Source organism: Pristis pectinata, chromosome 10, assembly GCF_009764475.1.
Source record: "Pristis pectinata isolate sPriPec2 chromosome 10, sPriPec2.1.pri, whole genome shotgun sequence".
Lineage (NCBI taxonomy): Eukaryota > Metazoa > Chordata > Chondrichthyes > Rhinopristiformes > Pristidae > Pristis > Pristis pectinata.
The window spans coordinates 43171999-43199606 of record NC_067414.1 but is presented as its reverse complement, the minus strand read 5'-3'; the positions used below and the strand labels follow the sequence as shown (position 1 = coordinate 43199606).

General features: G+C 39.8%; 1 protein-coding gene across 8 annotated transcripts in view; it reads right to left on the bottom strand.

Annotated features, from left to right (window-relative positions):
• LOC127575420 (heparan sulfate glucosamine 3-O-sulfotransferase 5) overlaps positions 1-27608 on the bottom strand; it is a 214180-nt gene that overhangs the window by 19292 nt on the left and 167280 nt on the right. For 2 of the 8 annotated variants that reach the window (XM_052025272.1, XM_052025274.1), the window contains exons 1-2: positions 10734-10850; positions 9827-9954 (exon numbers count right to left, since the gene is read on the bottom strand). The exons of 3 other annotated variants lie outside the window; for them this stretch is intronic. The gene's annotated coding sequence lies outside the window, so the exon portion shown is untranslated. Of the gene's footprint in view, positions 1-9124; positions 9312-9826; positions 9955-10733; positions 10851-27608 lie in introns of those variants that run through there. 3 more of the 8 variants (XM_052025271.1, XM_052025275.1, XM_052025278.1) reach the window with 3 other exon arrangements.

The window sequence follows — 27608 nt, the reverse complement described above, 5'->3', positions numbered from 1 at the left end:
TCTTTGAAATGGTGTCCAGCTATGTTTTATGTCCAAATGAGAGAGAAGGTTGGGTCCTGGTATAACAGTGGATCAGAATGGTCACACTTTCAGCAGTGCACTCCTCCCTCAGCCCTGCACTGTAATGTCAGCTGCATTGTTGTGCTCATGGCTCTGGAACTGAACTTGAACTTGTGAATGTTCTTCCTGACATCAGCTTTAGAACAGTTGGCAGCACACTTGGCTCTGAGTCAAAATTACTGAAGACTGTTAGGGATTATTCTGGAGTTACGAAATTATGGATAGCAGATATTAATTAAAATGAGGACATGAGAGACTATAGAACTAGTCTTCAGGAAACAAAACCTGTCCACAATTTAACTTTAACTGATGCTTTGGGGTCATCAAAACCTATCATTGGATGTGGGACATTCCCATTGAAACTATGCAAGAGAAGACAATAGATGAATTGGTTAATTGGTGCTCATTGAAAACTTCAGTGAGTTTTCAATCAGGGAAGGCATTAAGTAGCCATCTCCTGTATTAATGCATCATTAAAGGCACATCCCTGCCAGTTAATGCACAGTTCAGGGCAGGTCTGTTTTGTCACTTAATATTCTGGCTAGTTGTATATTCATGGCGCCGTCCCTCAACGCAGTGACAAAGGAAGTATATTATGGGTGTCTGGAGTTTGTGCTTAGAAGCTCTTGGACCAGCTACTAGTCTTTGAATATTCAAAGAGGTTCTTCTAGTTAGGATGTGCTCCCATTGTTAATATATAATTCTGCACAGTTACCTGTCTACATCAAAATGTTAAAGTTAAGTAGGTGATTATAGCCATTGAAACTGTAGTTAACAATTTATTACTATCTTTGTGTTCATAAAGTATAAAACATTGTGTGAGGAGAGCTAGATTCTCTCCAGATGATCTGCTGTGTTTAATAAAAACTTTTACATCACCCAGTTACATCTTCCGTGTGGCTCAGTTTAGTCAATCACAACAAGGACATTATTTTACTATTTACCCAGAAATGAGGCTTGATAATTCAGTCAGTTGTAACTATTAAGGCCATGTTTGGAACTTTAATTTATTATACCAAATGGGCAACTCTACCACTGATGCCTGAATTCATGCCGGTACTGTTCTCTTGCCCCAGCATCCTCACTGCACCCTAACACTCACCCCCCTTCTTCTTGTCACTCTTCACCTTCCTCTTCAGTCTTCTCTCTCTCTCTCTGTTTCATGTTAAGACTCTTCAATGCGTATCTTTCTGGCTCATGCCCCATCTCCCCTATTCTCTCAGAAGTGTTGAATTTACTCACTATCTCTTGTTGCTGCTTCAGGAAATACAACCTGTTGCGCAATGCGATGGGAATTCCTGACCTTGTGAAAGTTCAGTCCTTCAATGAGATCATATTGAACCACGTGCTAAATTGATATGTCCTCCTGTCCCTAATATCCCTTGATAGCTTGGATTAACAAGAGTATATCAATCTCAAATCAATGTTCAAACTATCAAAAGGGAATTGGATGGGAATGAGGGGAAATGATTTCCAGGGGAAGGAGAGGGAAAATAGGCCTGACAAAGAACCGGCAGGGATTTACTGGACTGTGAGGCCTTTCAATGAGCTGTATTGAGTCTATGAGTCTATGATTCCAAGGCATAAAGGGATGTTTGTAAGTATCAGGTGAAACAGTATGGAGAGCACTTTAGAAGTTCAAAGTATAGAATCAGAATATAATCATAAAGAGTGGCACATATTTAACAATACTACAATAGTACATTGGGGGAATAGATAGTTTAACCAGGTTCATCAGGTGAGGTAGTTTAAATCTTGATGTCCGGCAGTAGGCACCCAACGTTGAGATGGACTCTTGACCTCACAATCTACCTTGTTGTGACCTTGCACCTTATTGTCTACCTGCAATGCACTTCCCTGTAGCTGTGACACTTTACTCTGTACTCTGTTATAGTTTTTTTTACCTGTACTATCTCAATGCACTCTGTACTAACTCAATGTACCTGCATTGTGTAATGAATTAATCTGTGCAAATAGTATGCAGGACAAGTCTTTCACTGTACCTTGGTACAAGTGACAATAATAAACCAGTACCAATACCAATGGTGCACTCATATGCCTCCACAAACTGTGCACAACTTGCTGGTGGTTCTTCAGTCCCTGAACCCAATTGGTTTTGCTGTATACTTGCAGAACCTACAGAGCAAACATTTTAATCTGGGTGACATCCCCCTCTCTCACAGTTTAACCCACTCCTTCCATATTACTGATATCTATTTAATCAGGACTAGCAGGTTTTATATTTGGCTAATGCATCAGCTCTCTGCATTCCCTCCAGCTTTCTGAACACTTTGCCCTATCTGACAACCATTCAGGGTTCAAAACAAAGTTATCAGGGACTAAGTTATCAGGGGGGACCTGATAGAGGTTTATAAGATGATGAGAGGCACTGATCAGGTAGATAGTCAGAAGCTTTTCCCCAGGGCTGAAATGGTTGCCACAAGACGACACAGGTTTGAGGTGCAGGAGAGTAGGTATAGAGGAGATGTCAGGGGTAAGTTTTTTACTCAGAGAGTGGTGAGTGTGTGGAATGGGCTGCCAGCAACGGTGGTGGAAGCGGAAACAATAGGGTCTTTTAAGAAACTTTTGGATAGGTACATGGAGCTGAGAAAAATAGAGGGCTATAGGTAAGCCTAGTAATTTCTGGGGTAGAGACATGCTCAGCACAGCTTTGTGGGCTGAAGGCCCTGAATTGTGCTGTAGGTTTTCTATGTTCTATGTTCTAAATATTCTACTTTGCTTTGCATTCTGATATTTAAACTGCCGTGAAGAGAACAATGGAAATATATTGTTTAAAGTTGGGAAAAAATTACTTATATTTTTAAATAAAAATTGGAAGTCTAATTTTAAGCCACCTAAATTACTTTGAGGTTGTATGGTTGCGCTGTTAACGCTCTAATATACAGTATATACACACACGCACATATTTATATAAAATAAGATATCTTTATATGTACATGTATGTCTTATATGTACATTTAAACACACAGTAAAATGCATCTTTTGCGTAGAGTGTTCTGGGGGCAGCCCACAAGTGTCGCCATGCTTCTGGCGCCAACATAGCATGCCCTCAAATTCCTAACCCGTACGTCTTTGGAATGTGGGAGGAAACCAGAGCACCCGGAGGAAACCCATGCAGATGTGGGGAGAACGTACAAACTCCTTACAGACAGTGGTCAGAATTGAACCCGGGTCTCCGGCGCTGTAATAGCGTTACACTAACCGCCACACTACCGTGAGCCCTACAAATATGGATATATGTTCCAAATAATCTTCTTTCCAGGTATAAGTTCAACGTATTTAAAAAGAGTAAAGCTGAAGTATAATTATGTATTTTGAAATATTAGAAATTTACGTAGATGTCCATTTTAATGACTTCAGCAGATTGTGTTTCTGGCTGCTTCTCTTGTTTTTAAAAACCATTTCTTTTGAGTGTACAGAAAAACTCTATGAATTATTCAGCTGCATGCAGTTTATTATTATTGATCAATGCACTTTTCACATGGGAACAATCATGGTCTTTGCTCCAAGCCAATACCAAATTCTCAAATAAGTCCCCTACTTTGGTTTCCTCTTAGTGAAATAATGCATGCATTATTTATCAAAACTGCTCTTATTTGGCTGTCTTGAGCTTAACATTGCCCTTTGGACTGGCACCAATGTGTCTCTGGAGTGTGGGGCCTTCGATATTTTGTGCAGTTGCTTGAAAAAAATCTGTTCAAATCAAATTTATCTTCCATTAAACTGAAGCATTTATCTGAATAAAGTTTAATAACCCTACACACTAAATTACTTCAGCAGTACATGACTGCATAGGCTTTGGCTCTTTCTCTCAGTATTGACATTCAGTTTGGCCTTGAGTCAAACCCTTATCATTGGAAGCTTGAAGATGATTTTGAAAAGAGGTGCACAGATTTGAATTGAGGCTAATTCTTGAAAAAGCAGAAAATTGTGAGTATGGATAAGTAGCTGTTAATTATTTTACTTAAATTTTTGCCAAAATAATCCCAATCACAAACTCATTAATGCATATCCGGATTCATCCATTTTAAAGAAATGAGGAAGTGGCATTAGGCTATGGGATCATATTGCAGGGCCTCTGTTCTGTAATATTGGTCTCGATGCGGTTATGTTGTTTGCAAACTGATTGTATGGCTTTTTTTCCTTCAATCTCAGATTTTAGGAACATCAGTAAAAAAATAGCTATTTACCCCTTTGATCCATTTCCACTATTCAATTAAATCATGGCTGGATCTATATCTTAACTCCACCTACCTGTCCTGGTTGAGGAGCTCTTGGTATTGGTATTGGTTTATTGTCACTTGTACTGAGATACAGTGAAAATCTTGTCTTAATACACTTGCCAACAAAAAGTTATCAGCCTCAAGTTTGAAATTGTCACTGAATGTAGCATCAACAGCTTTTGGTAGGGAGAGTGTGAAAGATGTAGGTTTTTGCTAAAGCACTGCTGTGTTTCTACAACTGGGGGCATATGGAGACACACCAGTAAATCATATAAATGGGATTATAAAAAAATGAAATAGCTTGAATGTACTTGATGTTTGTCCATAAATATAATGCCTAAAGTGTCAGAAAGGTCCACAACCACTAAAATTTCACTTCTTGGTATGTTCTGCATTAAGAACTACAGTAAGTGTTTCTGAACTTGAGTAGGAAACAAAACACAGCTAAAGAAAAATAGCTGATTGAGTTCTGATGAGAAGTCATCAACTGAAACATTACTCGGTCCACTGATGCTACCTAACCTGCTGAGTGTCTCGAGCATTTTCTATTTGTAAAATAATAAATACAAATGCTTCCCATTCCTCATTACTATCTAATGAGCTCTGCTGAGAAATGTGTTGCTGTGGGACAAGAGTACAGTCAGACCTGCTTGTGATTCTCTGCATAGTTGAATGCAATATAGACTAGTTTCTATTCCAAGCTCCAGTGTGGCAAGAGGATGCCAGGTAGATGTAGGAAATTATTTGTGGATGTTCATAAAGCATTCTTGAAAAAGTGTAACATCCCCACTGACATATGTGAATCTTGGCTTCATCAGCTACCTCAGAATCCATAGAACTGGAGTGAAAGCAAGTCATCCTTGATTCTAGGGGATTGCTGAGAGAGAAAATAATTAAGGGAAAGCTGGTGTCTGTGGAATGTGTCAGTATGTTCAACAAAGGAAGGGAGAAAAAGTGTTGAAAATCATTAGAAAGGAAACAATGTGATATTTAAAAAAAAATTTCTATGGTAGTCTTGGAGCTGGTGTAGAGCTGTACATTAGTTAATGAGTTTATTGTGAAGAAGTTGATCTCCTAGTCCCTGAACCATGATAGCTTGTTTGCTGTTTTGAGGTGGATGAAAATGAGAGCTTAAGGACAACAAATTAATTTACAAAATGCATGAATTGACCACCACATACCTCAGGTTAAGTACTTCTAACTTTACAACTCTTGGTACATTACCCTTGCACCAAATGCCTCCTTTAAGAATTACAACATTGTCTTGCACTACATTCCAGTTAAGATTTCAATATCGAATGTTAATCATTTATGGTGTGAAATCATTGTGGTTAAAGAAACATGCAAACACATACATTTTCTTTGGCTCAGTATTAAGGTGGTAATTCACTTTAAACAAGTGGTCCTCATTAAAATACTGGACAGTACAATTTCACAGAAACACGTTAGTGTATTTGCCTGCCACTATTGCAAAAGGGAATTTTCATTCATGTTTTAAGATGCATTTTGTTAACAGTTCTAAATGGGAATTCTAAGTTTAAGAGCATTTCTTCATAACGTGATTCATCCAGAATTTCTATTATACTCATATAGTTTGTTTTGTACTGTTGCTAATTAATATAGACTAAGCTGAAACAAAATTAAAATAAAAAATACATTTTGTTCCTCACCTTATACTGCCAGGCCTTCACACCAAGGTAAGATTTTATCTGAATAAGGCTTAACAATCCTACCCTGAAAATTGTTCCAGCAGTATATGACTATAGATGCCTTGCTTCTTTGTACTTGCATTGCTCTCAGTCTGGCCTTGACTACAATCCTTTTCACATATGTCTTTTGCTTGAATTTTAAAAGAAAACTCTACAGACTTATATTGAAAACTGAAAAAAAATGTGACTCTTGTAAAGGTAGATGCTTCAGATTATGATTATAAAATGCATTAATTGCATAACACTCTGACTGAGATATCTGAGGTTAAATTTAAATTGAACTTGTACCATCTTTTGATTAAGGCTTCTCTCCGGCAGAAACTATGGGATAAATAAAGTTAAATGAAGTCCTTTTTCACAGAAGTTCTCATGCATGATAAAACAAACCACTTTTTCTCTGATAAAGTTCTTCAGCTTATTCATCTATTTTCTGTGATAGGGAAATACCCAAAAATTTAGCTATCATATTTTATTCTTTTATTCATCTTTTTTGTTCTCCTTAGTAGAAAATAAAATTATTCAGTAGCAGTTTGAATGCAAATTTCATACATAATTTAGCAATGTCACATTAGTCATGTGTGAAGTAAAAACTACAGAGTTCTTGACATTAGACTATGAATAAGTATGGCACTATGGTGACAGGCACACACACACAGGCACACACACACACGGGCACACACACATGGGCACACACACATGTACAAACACTCACACATGCCTGCTCACACACACATGCTCACATGCACACATGCACACATGCACGTGAATGTCTATCAGCTTTATATCACTTTCATGAAGGCCAAAACCAATAACGATAACAATACCTATAACAGCAAGCAGCTATCACCACAATGATATCCTATGCCAGCAAAATATTTTAATAAACTGGAACTTCATAATTTCTGGGAAGCAGGCAGTGTCATCCATTGTGCATCGATTTAAAAGAAAATAATTGCCACAAGGAAGGATTAAGAACATCTATTTATTTACGAATCTGAGAACTGAAGAAACTGCTGCCAATAGGATCTGCACACTACAACAGTCTGCATTAAGGTTAATTGAGAAACACCAACGAAGCTTTACAAGTCTTATTGAAAACCTACCATTTATTGCTTCTTGGCCAGTTGATTACTATGGTTGAGATGTTTTGTATTTTATAAAAGGAAAAGTATCCTGATATTAATGACAGACAAGCTTACTGCCTATGTGTTTGACAGCTTAATGCGTATATAGAATGGAACAGCACTGTGAGGTCATTCCTTGGGGAATGTGGGCAGACATCATTTTATTTTGTCGCACGTAAATGACTATAATGTGAGAGCAGGACAATCACTGAAATCACTTAAGAGGTCCAAGACATTTACCTCCTCACCTGATCCAAAGCTTGTCCATATTATTCCATGCAGTTCAATTTGAAATCACTGTGAAAGTATGAGACAAAAAACTGCTGTCTGTACAAGCATATGCTGAAATTGTATGAGGCCCTGGTAAGATTGAACATGGAATACAGTATATACTTGTCCAAACTCCCTATCTAAGGAAGGATACACTTGGAACATAGGGAATGCAATGAAGGTTCACCAGATTGATTCTAGGGATGAAGGTATTGTCTGAGAAAAATTAAGAATGAGTCAATACTATTCAGATTTTAAAAGAACGAGAGATGATCTCATTGAAACATATAACATTTTTATGGATCTTGACAAGGTAGGTACAGGGGTGATGTTTCCCCTGGTTATGCTCCCTGGAGCCAGAGGTCACACTTATAAAATAAGGGGTTAGCCATTCCAGGCTGAGATGAGAAGACATTTCTTCATCCAAGGGGGAATGAATCTCTACGATTCTCTACCCAAAAGGTCTCCAGAGGCTCAGTTGCTGAATATATTCAAGAAATAGATTGATAAGCGTTTGGATATTAAAGAATCAAGAAATATGGAATTTGTGGAGGAAAGTGGCACTGAGGTAAAAGATCAGCCATGATCTTTTCAAATGACTACATAGGTGCAAGGGACTGAAAGTCCTCCTCCTGTTTCTGCTCCTTAAATTCATATGAAGTACAGTTAGTAGACATAAGAGATTCTGCAGATGTTGGAATCTGGAGAACAAATGCTGGAGGAACTCAGCAGGTCAGGCAACATCAATGGAGGGAAATGAAAAATCGAAGTTTCGGGCAAAGACCCTTCATCAGGACTGGAAAGGAAGAGGGCAGAAACCAGAATAAAAAGGTAGGGGGAGAGGGAAGAGCACAAGCTGGTAGCTGATAGGTGAGTCCAGGTGAGGGGGGAAGGTAGGTGGGTGGGGGAGGGGAGATGAAAGGGAATGATGTAAGAAGCTGAGAGCTTTAGGTTAAGAGGTAAAGGGCCGAAGAAGGAGGAATCCGGTAGGAGAGGGCAGTAGACCATGGAATAAAGGGAAGGAGGTGGGGAATGAGAGGGAGGTGATGGGCAGGTTGTGAGGGTGGGGGAGGGGAAAGAGAACAGGTGAGGGGGCCACTGGGATGAGGGAAAACAAAGGGGGGAATGGGGGGAGGCCCTAAACAGTCCTTCCAGGTGAGGCAGTGCTTCACCTGTGAATATGAGGGTGTCACTTATTGCATCCGGTGCTCCCGGTGCGGCCTCCTCTACATCAGTGAGACCCGACGCAGATTGGGTGACCAATTCGTCCAGCACCTTCGCTCTGTCTGCCACAACAGCCAGGATCTCCCGCTGGCCAGCCACTTTGATTCCACTAACACTTCGTATTCCATCTTGGGCGTCTCTAACCTGATGCCATCAACAGCGATTTCTCTAACTTCCGGTAACCCCTTTCCCCCCCCCCTTCCCCCCTTTGTTTTCCCTCATTCGTGTGGCCTCCTCCCCGCTTCTCTTTCCCCTCTCCCACCCTCATGACCTACCCATCACCTCCCTCTCATTCCCCACCTCCTTCCCTTTATTCCGTGGTTCACTGCCCTCTCCTACCGGATTCCTCCTTCTTCAGCCCTTTACCTCTTAACCTAAAGCTCTCAGCTTCTTACATCATTCCCTTTCATCCCCCCTCCCCCACCGACCTACCTTCCCCCTCACCTGGATTCACCTGTCACCTGCCAGCCTGTGCTCCTCCCCCTCCACCTACCTTTTCATTCTGGCTTCTGCCCTCTTCCTTTCCAGTCCTGATGAAGGGTCTCGACCCAAAAAGTTGACTGTTTATTTCCCTCCATAGATGCTGCCTGATCTGCTGAGTTCCTCCAGCATTTTGTGAAGTATAGTTAGTATTTGTGCTGGTAAACGTGTGTGAACTTCAACATTTTACGTACTTGTACCTGCAGGAAGAACCATTGAAAATATTACATAAAACCAAAAAATACTTAAAATACTTAGTAGATCAGACAGCATGTGTGGAGAGAGAATCAACATTTCAGGCTGATAGTATTTTATCAGGAGAGTGTAATGAAGGTCATCAAAATTAAACATTAACTTTGGTTTGTCCATCTGTAAACAGTTTGTTTTATAACGTAGCTGGGGTTTTTTGGGGTGAATGTCGTGGTGTGGCAGAGTAGGGGAATGTAAACTTCATTGTCATGGCTACCCTTCGTGATTGATCCTGGAACAAATACATTTTTGGAGGGGCTCAGTTAAAGCTACTCCATTATGTGTGCTGCAATAAAAGATGAGCCTCTCACTTGTTGCTGAGCTACACCACTCCCAGCGCAGCAGACATTGAAATTCCTCCCTTGAAATCTATATATGTTTGGTAAGATGCAATTTTGTGTGACTTGTATTTCAAAATAAATTTTTTTGGATGCCACAATAAAGGTTCTTAACCAAAATAACATACCTTTCAAGATGAACATGTCTCTTTAAGAAGAGCAAGTGAAAAATCAGTAGGCTCCTTTGCCGTGTTAATGATATGACTTGTGTGCCACTGTATCCCAAACCATAAAAGTGGAGCAGGGTTTTCAATCACTATAAGAGCAGAAGGCAAGGGATCAGAGGCAGTAAATCTAAATGAAGGTGGATCAGGCTGAGATATAGCTGAATATATTATGAAACGAATGAGTGAATGACATTTAAAGCAGCTAATCACGTTTACACAAGTTGAATGAAGAGCAAGGGCTGAATTGTAGGTGCAGGCAAAATAGGTGCCAATAACCTCAGCATAGATGCAGTTTTTGGTGGACTATTACTTTAATTACTTATGCAAAAATAATGATCTTCAGAAAAATGATTGGATTGATCATAATTTTATATTACCTATATCACCAATTTATATTCATTAATTTAAATACTAGATAAATAAATAGTCTTGTAATGTTACATTCATGTTACTTTGCTTGATCTCTTATGTGACAGTTATAAGCTGATAAATATTTCACTCTGCATATTGGAAAGAGTTTAAATTAAACAGCTGGAAAGTGAATTGTATATGGGAAAAACTAAGCACATATACTAAATGTAACAGACCATACTCTGAAGTCCTAAATTAATTATAAAACACATCAGTTATAGTACATTGTGGTGATGCTAAATGTGTTGCAGGATTCACAGCCCTCTATTTCTAAATTGATGTAAAGCAACACACTTAAATAAAGTAACTCACTCAACAGTGAATTAATAGTTCAGATATGTGGATGTAATCCCAGCAGCAATATCAGCCCAAACTGTCATTACTCTGCATTACTGACAGTCAGTTCTGGAGTTTGTACAGTGCAACATAGAAATCCAGAAGTTGTTGTTTGTGATACCTTGCTCCTCAACAGAATGAGCTGGTGCAGTTTTTGAAGGTGCAATCAATAGGGAATGAGTGATCTGATGTGGACTTGCTGACTATTCCTTCTGCAAGAACCATTGAAAATGCTGGAGATACTTAGCAGCTCAGGCAGCTTCTGTGAAGAGAGAAATAGAATTAACACTTCAGGACGATGCCCATTTTATCAGTATTCTTCAAAGGTCATTGAACAGAAATGCTAACGCTAGTTTCTCACTTCACAGATGAATGAAAAGTAATAAAAAAAATTAATGATGTATTAAATTACTGCTGAACATTTGTCCAGTCTCAAATCCAATTAGCATGTGTGGACTTGCATTCCTTCAGAGTAACATGAAAATTTCTTTGCTTCAAAATTTGAGGCAAAAAATTTCCTTTCTCATTTCCTTTTGCTACATGTGGGAAAATCAATGTTTCCAGGAATGAGGTGCGACATCGGTGGTTTCAGGATCAAACTTACTGGAAATTCGACTGGTTACTTTGTAACATGAATCACATATGGGAGGATAAGCCATTTTCCAAGTCAGATGCAGAGGTAATCTATTCTGACATAATTCTGAGTAAAATATTTCTTTGGAACAATGGCATCTGTCATGGTGCACTCACAAACCTACCCAGTTAACATAGTATGCTTGCTCTGTAGCATTGTGATTTAAAGGGGCTTCCATGAGCAAGTCTTAGCCTAGTGCTGAGAACAACTCTTAAGTGGGCCTCTTTGACAAGACTCCAAGGCCCTTCTGAGCTGACCCAACTCACTAATCCAAATCTGTCCGGGAACTGAATTGATGATTTCCCTCCTGAATATTGACTGTTATGTTCACCCCAACCCCAAACCTACTGCCAGTCATCAGAAGCCAACCCTTGCCCCAAACCACCGTTCCATTTCTCTCAGACACAGCCCTAGACCCAGGCTTACCAGTTTCCCATTGCAAGGTCTATATTCAGAGAATGCACAGAGGAAAGCCCTTTCCTTGTATAAGGCCACTTCACTAGTGACTCAGTGGGCATCCCTGAATAGGTTCTGGATGGGTTAAGGTCTGCAAATGGCCATTCTCCATTGCCGAAGTCTTAATGACAACCAGAGAATAGTGATGGCAAGACAGAGACTATGCCACATATTGTCCATGATTGTCCACTGGTTAAGTTTGGCATTTGACTGCAATAACTTCACATGGCCATTGAAGAACACAATCACATGATTCAGTTACTATGCACACATTAACTCACTACCTAGGAGCAGCCAGCAGAATAGGCCTCAGGTGCTGATGAATTTCCTCATGGAAGGCTCATGACCGAAACAGTCACTGGTAATGCAACACGTTCATAGATTAATGTCCTCAGAGATGCAGGTGAACTGCTAGGCATGTGATTTTTAAAACAGAACATAAATTTATATTTTTAAAGTTTGTTTTTGATATTATAATCTTTATTGTCTACAGTTTAATTTTCATTTCACTTCCTGTAAAATGGTTTTTTAAAAAATAATAACTCAGAAAATTATTGTTTGCAGACTGAGAGAATTCTTTAATTTGATTGGTTGCCAAGCATGCATGATACTTCACTGTATCTGAAAGCTCTCCTGAGATGTCCTACAGTTCATTAAGCCTGGAAGAGAAACTCCACGCCGCAGCTTTTTTTTAATATTGGTGGTGAGCACCCATCCCTTTGCTACTGACTGGAAAATCCAGCCCATTACTTCCACATGAAAAACAATATGATGCTGGAGGAACTCAGCAGGCCAGGCAGCATCCATGGAGAAAAGCAGGCAGTCAACATTTCAGGTCAGGACCCTTCTTCAGGGCTGAAGATAGGAAAAGGGGAAGCCCAATATATAGGAGGGAAAAGCAGAGCAGTGATAGGTGGACAGAAGAGGGGAGGTGGGTTGTGCACAAGGTGGTGATAGGTAGATGCAGGTAAGAGATAGTGATGGGCAGGTGTGGGGGAGGAAGGGAGAGCAGATCCCCCGGGGGATGGGTCAAAGGTAAGGAGGGAAGGAAGAAAAAGGGTATAAGAAAAGAGAGATAGGCTAGGAAAGGGGAGAAGAGAAGAAGCATGGTTGGGGGGTGGTTAGGGGAAGGAGGGTGGGGATTACCTAAAGTGGGAGAATTGAATGTTCATGTCGTTAGGCTGCAAGGATTACTTCCACAGCTGTGTGAAGAAAGCCTCATGTGCCAGTTCATGTGAAGAATAGGGTAGGAACAAACACCTCAATATAACTCAAAAATAGAAATGCTGGAAGAACTCAGGCAGTCAAGCAGCATCTGTGGAAAGAAAAACCTGTCAATGTCTTGTGTCAGCGACACTTCATTAAAACTGATGACTGGTCATTTGCACATCACACAAATGGTCCAGGATTTCCATTTAACAAAATCATGTTCTTGATCTTTATTTTGCCTGATGATAATTAGCCTCTCTTCCTGAATAACTATCCTCTCCCTCTTCACTGTCCGCTCTTCTGCTCCATCTGCCCCAGAATCCTATTTGCTTTCTGAACATTTAAAAATTGGTCTTTAATGGTAAAAAATAAATTGGGCACTGGACTATAATCAGGAGAAATATATTTCTGAAAACATCGATTCTCATCATCAGTTAAATTCGCTAGAATAAGAATTTGTTTTTGTCACTTATTCCTTTCTAACCAAATATAAATGTCTGTGTGTCCATTGTTGTGTTCATTGTTGTGGTCAGTGATTTTGAGGCTGCAAATTCACATTGCAATTCTCTTCCACCACCAAGAGAGGGTAGAGTAGAAATAGTATGGTAAAAGCATTACCTAATAAAATTGATACTTCTAATTTAATTTTAAATCTGGTTAAAGCTTTCTTGATTATTGTGACATTTACCTTTAGTTTCACTTCATCTGTTTTATTTTTAATTTTATATACCATTCTGTGTTTGGCAGAGGTTAGATTTTATTACTGTAATCTAATAAAGGCAAAAAAAATATTGTTATGTGTTTCATTTTTCTGTGTGAGGATACACAGAGGCCCCAAAGCAAAGTACAGAATAGCTCAATGTATGAATTTAAGTTTAATAGCTGAATTTATCAGCATACTCCCAGTGCATGCTGATGCATCAAAAAGGCTGTGCTATAAGGCAATATGGTCTCAGCTATTTTGTCTTTTGTTCTCTCAAAGCTAAGTTTTCAATTTAACTGATAAGATGCAAAGTGGAAAGAACTGTCTTTGATAAATTTCGTAGACTTAGGACGGTGCAAATAATTTCATGGCAGTTAAAATAATAAAAAAAGGTAAGTGCAAGTCTCAGAAAACTATAGAGCAACATATTGGCATTAATGCAAGAATGCAGCATCTGTGGTGTGTCTTAGTTTTCACCTTGCTCTAACATTGCCAGCAGTGTGCATATCACTGGCAGCATATCGCTGGCACCCACCCCTTATGCTGCAGAGTTTTGTTGCAGAGAATGCCACCAAATGCATTTATGAGGCAGCAGTGTGCAGGAATGATCATGGGATTCTGCACCTTTAATTACTGCAGCTTTCCAACTGCAAATGAAGGCCAATTTGTAACCATTAACTTCTTATAAGCAGCAATAAAATGAAAGAATAAGGAATCTTTCAGGGTGGTTTTGGTCCATAGCTAAACGTTCACCTGGATGCTCAGGAAACGACCGGCTCTTGGGTTTTTACATTCACCTGAACCAGCCATTTGAGAGTTTAGGTAAGCTAAAGTATAAGCCACCACACTATGCAAAGTCCTAGACTTGTAATGTTAACTGAGGAACCTGAAGGGCAACCTTTTCATCTAGAGGGTGGATCGTATATGGAATGAGCTGCCAGTGATTGAAGGCGGTACATTCACAACATTTCAAAGGCATTTGGACAGGTATGTGGATAGGAAAGTTTATGGGCCAAGCACCAGCAAATGAGACTAGCTGATGTGAAAATCTTGGTCGACATGGACCAGTTGGGTTGAAGAGCCTGCTTCCATGCTGTATGACTCTATGACTCTGTAACTGCTTCTCCTCCCATAGATACTCCATGTTTCCAGCATTTTCTGTTTTCATTCCTTCAACAGGAGAACTTATTTGCAAAGTCCAGGAATAGGAACAAAATCAAAGAAGGTGTAGTTCTCAGTTATACATTTGTGTCCAGTTTTGAGCATCCTGCGTTAGGAAGGGTGTTTGACCTTTCAGAGGGTGTAAAAGAGGTTCACTAGAATGGTGCAAAGAAAATAGAACTTTGGTTAAGTGTAACAGTGACCTCTTTTTGTGCTGTATCATTCCATGGTCCCATAAGCAGAGACTTGGCGTTAAAATAATCAATCTTTCTGGTTTATTTCATAAATCACTAACAAAATACCTTTCTAAAACAGTGAGGTTGAAGGCCTCAAATGTTCCCTGAATGGTAATCCAAGCATTTCAGGAGCCCACAGAAAGTGTCTGAAATTCTGAATGCAATGTTGAGAGACCCCTGAACAACCCCATTTGGAGATTACATTTGAATGTTGAGAATAAGGATAGTTCTGTGGACAAAAATTTGCTCAGGTGAAGAGTATAATGATTGGAAGTTGACTCTATTGTGGATATCCATGTAACCTAATGAGGCCCAAAATTCAGTAAGTGAGTATCAAAAAATTGCGGATGGTGGAAATCTGAAATAAAAAGGAAAACAGGTTCTGATGAAGAGTGTTTGACTTGAAACATTAATCTCTTTCCACTTTGCCTGACTTGCGGATTTTTCCAGCATCTTCCATTTTTGTCAGTGGTCCCTTAATCCATGTTTTCAGTTTGTACCCACTTTACACTTCTCTCTAGACACAGAGATGGGAGAAATTCCAGGCCTTGGTTTGCTATGGGCTGTACAAGCATTCTGCTTTAGGAATTTAGCAGTAATGCAATTACATTGCCAAATAATATTAATCCATATTCTATACTACTATTTCATTTTTCTGGACAACTTATTATATTTCATTTTATGACAGGATTGTGTATAATGAAGTATAGTAAGTTGTCTTCAGAAAAATATAAATAACAACAATGGCACCTTTAATTTTTTTAAACACAATTTCATCCTTAAAATAGACAATGACAAGTTTGGCAGTTTAGCAGTTAAAGGGATTAATCACAGCATTTTGCATCCCGTTACATATGCTATTGATAAATTTTGGTGAATGAATACATGCTGCAATCAATAATGGTTTAACTGCATTAAATTAGAGAGAATTTCACACCTTGTTGAATTTGGTAATGTAATTTCTATTCGGTTAAATTTTAGTTAATGAATAATGCTGTTTGAAATGGGTAACTGTAGCATGGATCCAGATTGGTTCTGCTCTCTCCCCTCTCCCATTCAAACAATCTGGGAAGAGCTTGGTACATGTTTAAATTATAAAGACAGATTTCTTGGTGCAATGGAGCCCTTGGAAAATTAGGCAGATCAGAGTGCATGGTTGCAAAAGGACCAGGAAACTTCCCCTGTTGAAGCATAAAATTTTTAATGCACATACAGGATTTTTCTGTGAAAGAGCTACTTACTTAATCTCCTTTCTCTGTACTATTTAAATATTTCATTGGAAATATATACCTACTTCTTTTTAAAAATCTGTAATGGTTTTAGTTTTCATTACAGTTTCTGACATCTCTCCCTTCAATCATTTCATGATAATTGCACAATTATAGTTTTATGCACTCTTGTTACAGATGTACTGACCGGTGGAAATATTTTTTCTCTTTATTAACCTTCTCAAAGCTCCTTTATCTTTTGTCTGTTTCTGTCATAATGAAAGGAGTCTCACTTTTTCTAATGTACCCTGAAAAGTAGTATCATATTAGCCTTTATGAATCTTTACATTGCCCTTGTCTTGGCCTCTGCATTCTTCATGAAGTGAAGTACCCCAAACAGACACCATGTTAAATGAACTGAACAGACTGAAACTTGTTTCATGAGGAAAAAAGACTGAGCGGTAATGTAACAGATCTTTAAGACCAGGGTAGACATGGAGAATAAGTTTCCATAGTCTGATGGACTAAGCCCAATGAGTATGATATGTGATAATCACTATTAAATCCATTAACAAACTCAGAAGAAATCTGAAGACACAAAAGACGCTGGAATCTGGAGCAAAATAAGATTTTGGAGGAACTCAACAGGTCAGGCAGCATCTATGGAGGGAAATGGACGGTCAACTTTTCAAGTTGCGATCCTTCATGTGTCCAGATGAAAGGTCTCGATCCGAAACTGTCCATAGATGCCTGACCCACTGAGTTCCTCCAGCGTGTTGTTTTCTTTTGCTCAGGAGAAATCTCTTTATTTGGAATGTGGAATTCTCAACTCATGGAGTAGTTTAGACAAAGGGATGTTGGGTAAGCACTTGAGGGAGAAAGGAATAATCATCTGGGGCAATCAAAATGGAAAGGGTCTGAGGGAAAATAAATTGCAGAGCAACAGGAAAAAGGTAGCAGGGTGAGATTGACTAGATTGCTCAATAGAGAGCCAGCACACATTTAATGGGTTGACTGGCCTCTGGTGTTGAAATGATTATGTGATTCTACTAACCTACATTAGAAGAAAAGGGTGGAGGAGGTTTGTGTGAAGAATAAACATAGTCAATAACCATTAGGCCAAATACTTTGTTCCTGCGTTGTTACTGGTAGGGAAAATGCTGGAATCTATAATGAAGGATGTAATAACAGAACACTTTGAAAAGAATAATAAGATTGAGCAGATTCAGCATGGATTTATGAAGAGAAAATCATGTTTGACTAATAGGTTGGAGTTTTTTGAGGATATGACTTGTAGAATAGATAACAGAACAAACAAGGGATGTGGTATATTTGGATTTTTGGAACATGTTCAATAAGGTTCTGCACTGGAGGTTAGTTAACAAGGTTAGAACACATGGAATTGGAGTAATATTCTGTTATGGATCACGAGTTGGATAGAAAGCTTTTCAGGATCCTTTTCAGGTTGGCAGGTTGTGACTAATGGGGTACTGCAGAAATTGGTGCTTGAGCCCAAACTATTCACAAACTATATTAATCATTTGGCTCAAGGAGCAAATATCTTTTTCTAGTTTGCTAGCAATACTTGGTGGGATTGAGTATGGAGGAGTATGTAAAGAAGCTTCAATTTGAATGAGCGGATGAGGACACGACAGATGCAATATAATGTGGAAACTTGTGAGCACATCCACTTTGGTGATCATCACAGAAAAGCAGAGTATTTGTTAAATAATGAGAATGAGTAGTGTTGATATTCAAAAGGACCAAGGTATGCATATACACAAGCTACTGAAAGCCACCATGCAGGTGCATCAAGTGATTAAGAAGGAAAATCATTTGTTAGTCCTGTATTGAACACAGAGCATTATTGCAAATGTATGGGGCCTTGAAAACACTACAAATGGTGTATTGTGTACAGTTTTGGTTTCCTTCCTGAGAAAGTATCTACTTGCCATAGAAGCAGCACAGCAAAAAAAATCACTGCACTTTTTCCAGGGATGGTGGGTTTGCTGTATGAGGAGAGATTGAGTCGACTAGTACTCTATTCTCTTGCATTTAGAAGGATGAGAAATGAATTCCTTCTTAAAGGGATTGATAGGCTAGATGCAGGGAAGATGATTCCCCTGACTGAGGAGTCTAGGACCCAGATCTCAGTTTGAAAATAAGGGGTAGGCCATTTAAGACTGAAAAGAGGAGACATTTCTTCAGAGGGTGGTGAACCTTTGGAATTCTGAACCCCAGAGACTGTGGAGGCTCATCTGTTATGTTTGTTCAAAATAGATTTCTGGCCATTAAGGGAAACAGGGATAGTGCTGGAAAATAGCACTGAGGTGGAAGATCGACGTGATGATTGGTGGAGTGGGCTCCAAGGGCTGAATGGTCTCCTCTGGCTCTTAGTTCTTATGTCTTTATGTTCTTATGTTATCACCATGGATGGGTAAAGGTTTATCAAGCAATTCCTTTGCTCCTACCTCATCTCTCACTTTTTTGGAAGATGTCTTCCCCTTGCAAAATGGACATGTTTCACCTCTTCAGAATTCTCAGACCACCTGAGCCTTCCCTCTGGCCTCTTAACCTCTCTAAACATTTTGATCACAGATTGTCGACATGGTGTTGGCTGCCTCAATTTTTCCACTCACTTGCTCCCTCTAACGTGTCCCCCTTCTGATCTCACAGAGCTCTGCTTACGAAAGGTAGACAAGTCCTCTGGATCTGATTCATCCCAGAGTACTGAAAGAAATGGTAGAAGTTATACTGAACGCGTTTGTGATAATTTACCAAAATTCTCTGGACTCTGCACGGGTCCCGGCAGATTGGAAAACAGCAAATGTCAATTCACTGTTTAAAAAAGGATTTAGGCAAAAAGCAGGTAACTATAGGCCAGTTAGCTTAACGCCTGTATTTGGGAAAATGCTTGAAGCTGTCATTAAGGAAGAAATAGTGAGACATCTAGATAGAAGTGGTTCTATCAGGCAGACATAGCATGGTTTCAGGAAGGGCAGGTCATGTTTGACAAACTTATTGGAGGACATAATGAGCGCAGTGGATAGGGGGGAACAGGTGGAGGTTGTATCCTTGGATTTCCAGAAGGCGTCCGATAAGGTGCCGCATAAAAGACTTATCCATAAGATCTGGATGCATGGAGTTGGGGGTAATGTATTAGCACGGATAGAAGATTGGTTAACCAATAGAAGGCAGAGAGTTGGGATAAATGGGTGTTTCTCTGGTTGGCAATCAGTGGAGAGCGGAGTTCTTCAGGGGTCAGTGCTGGGCCTGCAACTTTTCATGATATACATTAACAATTTGGAAGAGGGGACCGAGTATTGTGTATCTAAGTTCACTGGGTGGAAAGACAAATTGTGCAGAGGATGCAGAGAGTCTGCAAAGAGATATAGATAGGTTAAGTGAGTGGGCAAGGGTCTGGCAGATGGAGTACAATGTTGGTAAATGCGAGGTCATCTACTTTGGAAGGGAAAATAGAAGATAAAATTATTATTTAAATGGTGAAAGATTGCAGCATGCTACTGTGCAGAGGGACATGAGAGTGCTTGTGCATGAATCACAAAAGATTGGTTTGCAGGTGCAACAGGTTATCAAGGAAGCAAATGAAATGTTGGCTTTCATTGTGAGAGGGATTGAATTTAAGAGCAGGGAGGTTATGCTGCAACTGTACAGTGTACTGGTGAGGCCACACCTGAGTACTGCATGCAGTTCTTGTCTCCTTACATGAAGAAAGATATGCTGGCTTTGGAGGTAGTGCAGAGGAAGTTCACCAGGTTGACTCCAGAGATGAGAGGGTTAGCCTATGAGCAGAGATTGATTCACCTGGGACAAAACTTGCTGCAATTCAGGGGATCTTATAGAAACGTATAAAATTATGAAAGGGATAGATAAGATAGAGGCAAGAAAGTTGTTTTCACTGGTAGGTGAGACTAGAACTAGGGGACATAGCCTTAAGATTCAGGGGAATAGATTTAGGACAGAGATGAGAAGAAATTGCTTTTCACAGAGAGTTGTCGAATCTGTGGAATTTTCTGCCCAGGGAAGCAGTAGCAGCTACCTCATTTAAATATATTTAAGACACAGTTAGATAGATTTTTTTGCATAGTAGAGGAATTAAAGATTATGGGGAAAAGGCAGGTAGGTGGACTTGAGTCCACGACCAGATCAGTCATGCTCTGATTGAATGGCGGAGCAGGCTTGACGGGGCAGATGGCCTACTCTTGCTCCAATTTCTTATGTTCTTATGAGGGCCAACCCCCTGCATTGTCAATAAACCTGCTGACAAGCTTGTGCTCCTGTTGTATAAAGTAATGACCTACATCATGCAGAGATTGAAAACCTCTTTAAAATCTATTTATCTCTTGTCCTTCTGTGGAATGATCACTGACCTGGTGAAACTAATTCTGTTTCTAATTTCACAGCTGCTGCCTGACCACTTGAGTATTTCCAGAACCTCTTTTATTTCGGATTTCCAGCATCTTCTTTTATATTAAAGATTTAACACTACCGCTTTGCTGTTGAAATTTAAGCCGACGGAATGAACATGCCTCAGTACAGTTACCAGTTCTCCAGGATTTAAAAATCTATTGCAGCATTACATAAAAATGTGTTTTGTTTTCATTTCCTCAGAATAATATTCTCTGTATTTTAAAAGTACAAAAGATGTGAAAAAAGTTGTTTGACTGGTTGAGCTTAACACGTCTTGAGGAATACGTCCAGCTAGAGTGGCAGTCCGAGGCAACAACGTCCTAACTGTGCAAATAATGAAATGAACTCCAAACAGCTTTTCAAAGAAAATTGTGCCAGGGCACCAGAGGGACCCTCCACCCGCCCAAACAATTTTTTATATTATGTTTGACAATAGACAGGAATTACACACCATAAGATGTCACTCTCAAATGGCTTGAGACGGCCATCTATTTAAGGTGAGAGGAAGGAGATTCAAGGGGGATTTGACAGGAAAGTTTTTTTACACACACCAAGAGTGGTTGACATTTGAAACTCACTGCCAGTGGAATCAGAAACAATCAGTACATTTAAGAGGCATTTAGACAGACACTTGAATTGGTGAGGCACAGAAAGATACAGAGATTGGCAAGAAGGTCTGCATGGATGTGATGGGTTGATGGGCCCTTTTCTGTGCTGTACAACTCTGTGATTCTATCCTAATAATTTTACCATGCTGTGAAGCAGAAATTGCACCATAACAATGCTCAGCTATTACAAAAGTGCATCCTCAGAAAAAGTCCAGTTAATACAGTTTATCTGTAATAGCACAAACTAATATAACATGTCTTTTGAGTTTGTTGTCTTGTGAACTATATTAATATTTATGAATATACCTTATTATAAGAAGCCATGATACCACAAAAACTGTTTATTTGAAAAAGATGCTTTTCATAGGCAATGCTTCACTAGCTATTGTACAGTTTCACTTGGCTCCCGAGAGAAGTTATGATGAGATGAGCTATACATTAATGGAATGGTACATAAGTGAAAATATGTTGCCTTATGAAAACCAGCCATAACTGGTAATAACCCAAGGATGGTGTTGGCATTTTCCAGGAGGGATGGTACAACGCTGCACGACTCTCCCTTGGGAGGCTTCCTGATAGATCAAGTGGGTTGATCACATTCCCATGTTCACAATGGTCCTGAACCCGCATAATCAGTGGCAACATCGGGCCCATGGATTGAGGAGTCTGTGAGCTGCAGTTAGTCGTTCACAGACCTCTCAACGTTTGGTTGCTAGCACTAATTTTTTAAAATAAAAATTACCAGGGATGTTTATCATATTCAAAAATGTCCCAGGGATGCTTCAGCATGATGTATTCGTTTCATGGTGAATTATTGCCAAGATCATAAATTGTGACCTTTTGATCGACTTCAGTCATTAACTAATTAAAATGAACCATACACATTCATGACATCAACACATGGGCAAAATATGACAGGCAAACAAATCACTCAATAGAGAGTGTCCAGTCCAATTTACCAATGGGTGGGATTTCAACAGCAATTCTTTCAAAACAATCAAACAACCTTTTTATGTGTGAATTATATATAATTGAAGCACAAATGGGTCAAATTTCTGGGCACCTATTCATTGTTCCCTGATTCTGGTATTTGTGAATCTACATCCAGTACTTTTTTGAAGGCTATTTATGAAAATTAAATATATTATGTCTACAATAATATTCTTATTTACTCTTTCTGTAACTTCAAAGAATTAATACATTTAAGTAAAGCATTTCCTTCCTTGCTATATCTTAAAGACTTGGGGTGGCACAGTGGCTCAGCAACTGGTGCTGCTGCCTCGCAGCTCCAGTAACCCAAGTTCGATCCTGACCTCCAGTGCTGCCTGTCTGGAATTTGAGTGTTCTCACTGTGACGGCATGTGTCTCCCCTTGGTGCTCCAGTTTCCCCTTATGTACCTAAGATGTACCATCTGATAGGTTAATTGGCCACTGTAAATGAATCCTAGTGTAGGTAGGAGAATTAGGGGGAAGTTGATAGGGATATAGAGAGAATTGTTTACAGGGAAATAAGTTGGAGAAAGGAACTGATGGGATTGCTCCAAGAGCCAGCATAGACTGGATGGGTCAAACAGTCCCCTTCTATTTTGGAAGAAAAATATAAAATATGAGTCTGGGCTCCTTGGAGGGAGAGACAGAGACATGATGCAGAATTAAGCAAATGGCAAAAGAATCAAGCAATTACTTTGCATTCTTATTCACAGAAGAAGGTACATAAAATATACCAGATATATTATAGAATCAAGGTTTAAGCAACATTAGGGGAATCAAGGAAAATGAGGATAATGGAGGTGAGCTGGAAGATTAGCCATGATCTTGATAAATGGTGGAGTAGGCTCAAAGGGCTGAATTGTCCTGCTCCTACATCTTTTGTTTTAATTTTGATATTTGTGCTATCTAACCTACCATATCCTCATTGTTTGAACATTTCTATATTACATCCCTAAGTAGGGATTTCATTATATATTCTACCATTAATATTAAGCCAATTGATTTACTGCTCTTCAACTTGTTCTACCTTCCTTTTGAAATATGGTAATCAGTTTATCTGTCTGCCAGGCCTTGGGCTTTATTCCCTTTACCACTTTATCACTTACCTAACATAACATGGAAAGAATGCAATCCATCAAGTCCAAGGTACTCTACAGCTCTGGAGACACAAGAGACTGCAGATGCTGGAACCTGGAGCAAAAGACAAGCTGCTGAAAGAACTCAGTGGGTTAGGCAGTATCTGGGGTCGGGAATGGACAGGTCACAATTTGGGTTGAGTCCCTTCATCTGGACTGAAGGAGTAGAGGGGAGATGGCCAGTATAAAGAGGGGGAGGGGTGAGGCAAGCTTGCAGAGGGGTGATGGAAATAGATGATAACAATGTTTAAGAGGCATTAAGACAGGCACACGAACATACAGCAAATGGAGGGACATAGAACATATGCAGGCAGATGTGCAGTTTAAATTGCAGTCATGGTTGGCACAGACATTGTTGGTCGTAGAGCCTGTTCCTGTGCTGTACTGTTCAATGTTGATCCAAATAACATTATTAGGTGTTTAGATAGGGTAGGCTGCAGGAATCTTTTCCCTTTTATCAGACATGAATAAAACTAAAGTCATGGATTTAGGTAATGGGTAAGAGATCTAGAGGGGATCAGAGGGGACCTTTTTCACACAGAGTGTGGTGAGTACCTGAAATGCACTCCTGGAGAGAGTGGTGGAAACAGAGTCACTGACAGCACTGAGGAGGTGTTTGGATGAGTACCTGAATTGCCTAGGCACTGAGGGATATGGGCCATGTGGAAGATGGGATTAATACAGATGGGTGCCCACTGGTCAGTGTGGACATGGTGGTACAAACGTCCTGTTTCCATGTTGCATGACTCAATGACTCAATGACTCCATGACTCCATGACTCAACTTACCAACCCAGTGAACAGGATGTTCTTCCTGGCATTTATCTCACTGATGGGAATGTCCACCTCTCTTTCACTAAATTTAAGAGCTCTCTCCTTCCTTCCTGCAGTCAGAGTGTGGTCCCATCACAAGTGCCATGGTGTCACTCTAACACATGTTTCTCATGCAGCACAAAATGGCCCTTCAGCCCACTAAGTCCCTACTGGCTACCAGACACCCATTTTTGCACCAATCTTACCCTAACCCATTTGTTTCTCTACATTCCCAACAACTACCAGGATGCTGCCTGGATTGGAGTGTATAGATTATGAGGAGAGACTAAGGGAGCTAGGGCTCTTCTCTTTGGAGAGAAGGAGGATGAGGGGAGACATGATAGAGGTATACAAAATATTAAGAGGAATAGATAGAGTGGACAGCCAGCCCCTCTTTCCCAGGGCACCAATGCTCAATACAAGATGGCATGGCTTTAAAGTAATGGGTGTGAAGTTCAAGGGAGATATCAGATGGAGGTTTTTCACCCAGAGAGTGGTTGGTGCATGGAATGCGCTGCCTGGGGTAGTGGTGGAGGCAGATACGTTGGTTAAGTTCAAGAGATTGTTAGATAAGCATATGGAGGAATTTAAAATAGGGGGATATGTGGGAGGTAGGGGTTAGATAGTCTTAGGCGTGGTTTAAAGGTCAGCACAACATGGTGGGCCGAGGGTCCTGTATTGTTCTATGGTTCTAACTCTCTTAAATTCTATCACTCACCTACACACTAGGGGCAACTTACCAACCCACACATTTTTGGGATGTGGGAGGAAACTAGAATACCTGAAGGAAAACCATGCGATCACAGGGAGAACTTACTGACTCCACACAGACAGCACCAGAAGTCAGGATTGAACCTGGGTTGCTGGAGCTGTGAGACAATGGCTTTACCAGCTGCATCACTGCGGTGTAAACCACCCTAAAGCTGTTTTGTGTCTTTGGGCCAATTATTTGCAGAGACAACAGAAGGGATGTTAGCAATGTACGTGTTTAGTACGGCAAAATGCAGTGAACTCCCATTTCTAAGCAATACCTGCTTTATCAACATATCTCTGACCTTTTCTTTGTTCTCTCTTGCTATCCTCTATTTTATTATTTTTGTACTAAGTATATGGCTTTTTTAACTTTAGTTTTACTTTTTAGTGAGATATGTTTCTCTTGAATTCTATTGATCATCAATTGAACATTAATTACATTAACATATGTTTAACATAGGAGGAGCGTTTGATGTCTCTGGGCCTGTATTCAATAGAGTTCATAAAAATGAGGGGGGAATCTCATTGAAACCTTACAATCTACCTTGTTGTGACCTTGCACCTTATTGTTTACCTGTACTGCACTTCCTCTGTAGCTGTGACACTTTGTACTGTTATTGTTTTTACCTGTACTATCTCAATATACTCTGTACTAACTCAACGTAACTGCACTGTGTAATGAATTGACCTGTACGATTGGTATGCAAGGCAAGTTTTTTTTTACTGTACTTCAGTACAAATGACAATAATAAACCAATACCAACCTACCAGATACTGAAAGGCCTGAATAGAGAGGATGTTTCCATTAGTAGGAGAGTCTGGGATCCGAGTGCACAGCCTCAGAATAAAGGGATGTTCCTTTTTGGACTGAGATGAGGAGGAATTTCTTCAGCCAGAGGTTGTTGAATCTGTGGAATTCATTGCCACAGAGAGCTGTGGAGGCCAAGTCATTGGGTGTATTTAAAGCAGAGATTAATAGACTCTTGATTGGTAAGGGGGTTAAAGGTTATGGGGAAAAAGTGGGAGAATGGGGTTGAGAAAAAAATCAGCCATGATTGAATGGTGGAGCAGACTTGATGGGCTAAATGGCCTAATTCTACTGCGATATCTTATGGTTTTATAGTCTTATTAGTTATTTCCCACTACTGACGCGTTAGTGATGTCATAAGTGTGGTCAGACTTGTCTGGCATCTCACTGAGAGCAAGAATCCTTTAACAAACCACATGTGGCAAAGGATTTATTTTACCATGCAACCTTAAGTAGTCTGTTCAATGTGGGATACAGTGTGTCTGCATTTCCTTTACATAAACGGGCAGATTATCATCTAGAGGGAGAGAAAATTCAAAATTCAGAAGTTCAAAGGGACTTGGGGTCCTCGTGCAGGATACCCTAAAGGTTAACCTCCAGGTTGGGTCGGTGGTAAAGAAAGCGAATGCTATGTTGGCATTCATTTCAAGAGAAATAGCAGATAAAAATATGGATGTATTGATGAGGCTCATTGGGCACTGGTGAGACCTCATGTGGAATATTGTGTGCAGTTTTGGGCCCCTTATCTTAGAAAGGATGTATTGATGTTGGAGAGGGTTCAGAGAAGACTTATGAAGATAATTCCTGGAATGAAAGGGCTGACATATGAGGAGCGTTTGTTGGTTCTTGGACTGTATTCATTGGAATACAGAAGAATGAGAGGGGACCTCATTGAAACATTTCAAATGTTGAAAGGACTGGACAGAGTAGATGTAGCTAAGTTTTTCCCCATGGTAGATGAGTCCAGGACAAGTCTTAGAATTAGAGGGTACCCATTTAGAACAGAGATGAGGAGAAATTTATTTAGCCAGAGGGTCATGGATTTATGGGATTTTTTGCCACGTAAAGCTGTGGAGGCACAATCATTGGGGGTGTTTAAGGCGGAGATTGATAGGTATCTAATTAGTTAGGGTATCAAAGGATACAGTATGGGGAAAAGGCCAGGAATTGGGGCTAGATGGGACAATAGTTTAGCTCATGATGAAGTGGTAGAGCAGACTCGATGGGCTGAATGGTCTACTTCTGCTCCTTTGTCTTGTGATCTTGTGACATTAACATTTCATTTTTGTTTTCTTTCAACGGTTATCTTTAATTATCTGTTGCAACACAAACTGAAAAAAAGAGGTGCCATTTGGTTAAAAAAGCTTGGAAGTGATACAAAGTTATGCTGGGTGAAAATATAATGGCTGTCAATAGCATTATTGATGTTCAGGGATGAATTATTGATGTGCTCTCCGGTCATCAGATAGAATTCGGGTCAGCAAAAGGCCATAGTAATACACAGTCCCAGCAAGGGACACCTGTTCAATTTTTCTGTTTATCCCCAATATTCTTTCTTCCATACTGGTAGTTAGGCCAAAGCTCTGGAATTCCCTCCTGAAGTTTCTCCCTCTCTACCTCACTCTACTTATTTAAGATGCTCTGAATCTAAGCACTTGCTTCCGTTTCAGCACCTAGCAGGTTTAGGTTTGCTTTCTGTGCTCTGTTGCTGTGTTCTGAGCTGCTGTTTATTTTTGTCTGATGTGAACCAGTCAATCAATTGGATCGTTAATCTGATGAATCTTGTGGGGAAGTAGCGTTAATATTACTCTTTAACGATAAGGAAAATATTGGAGGAAATCTGCTACCTGC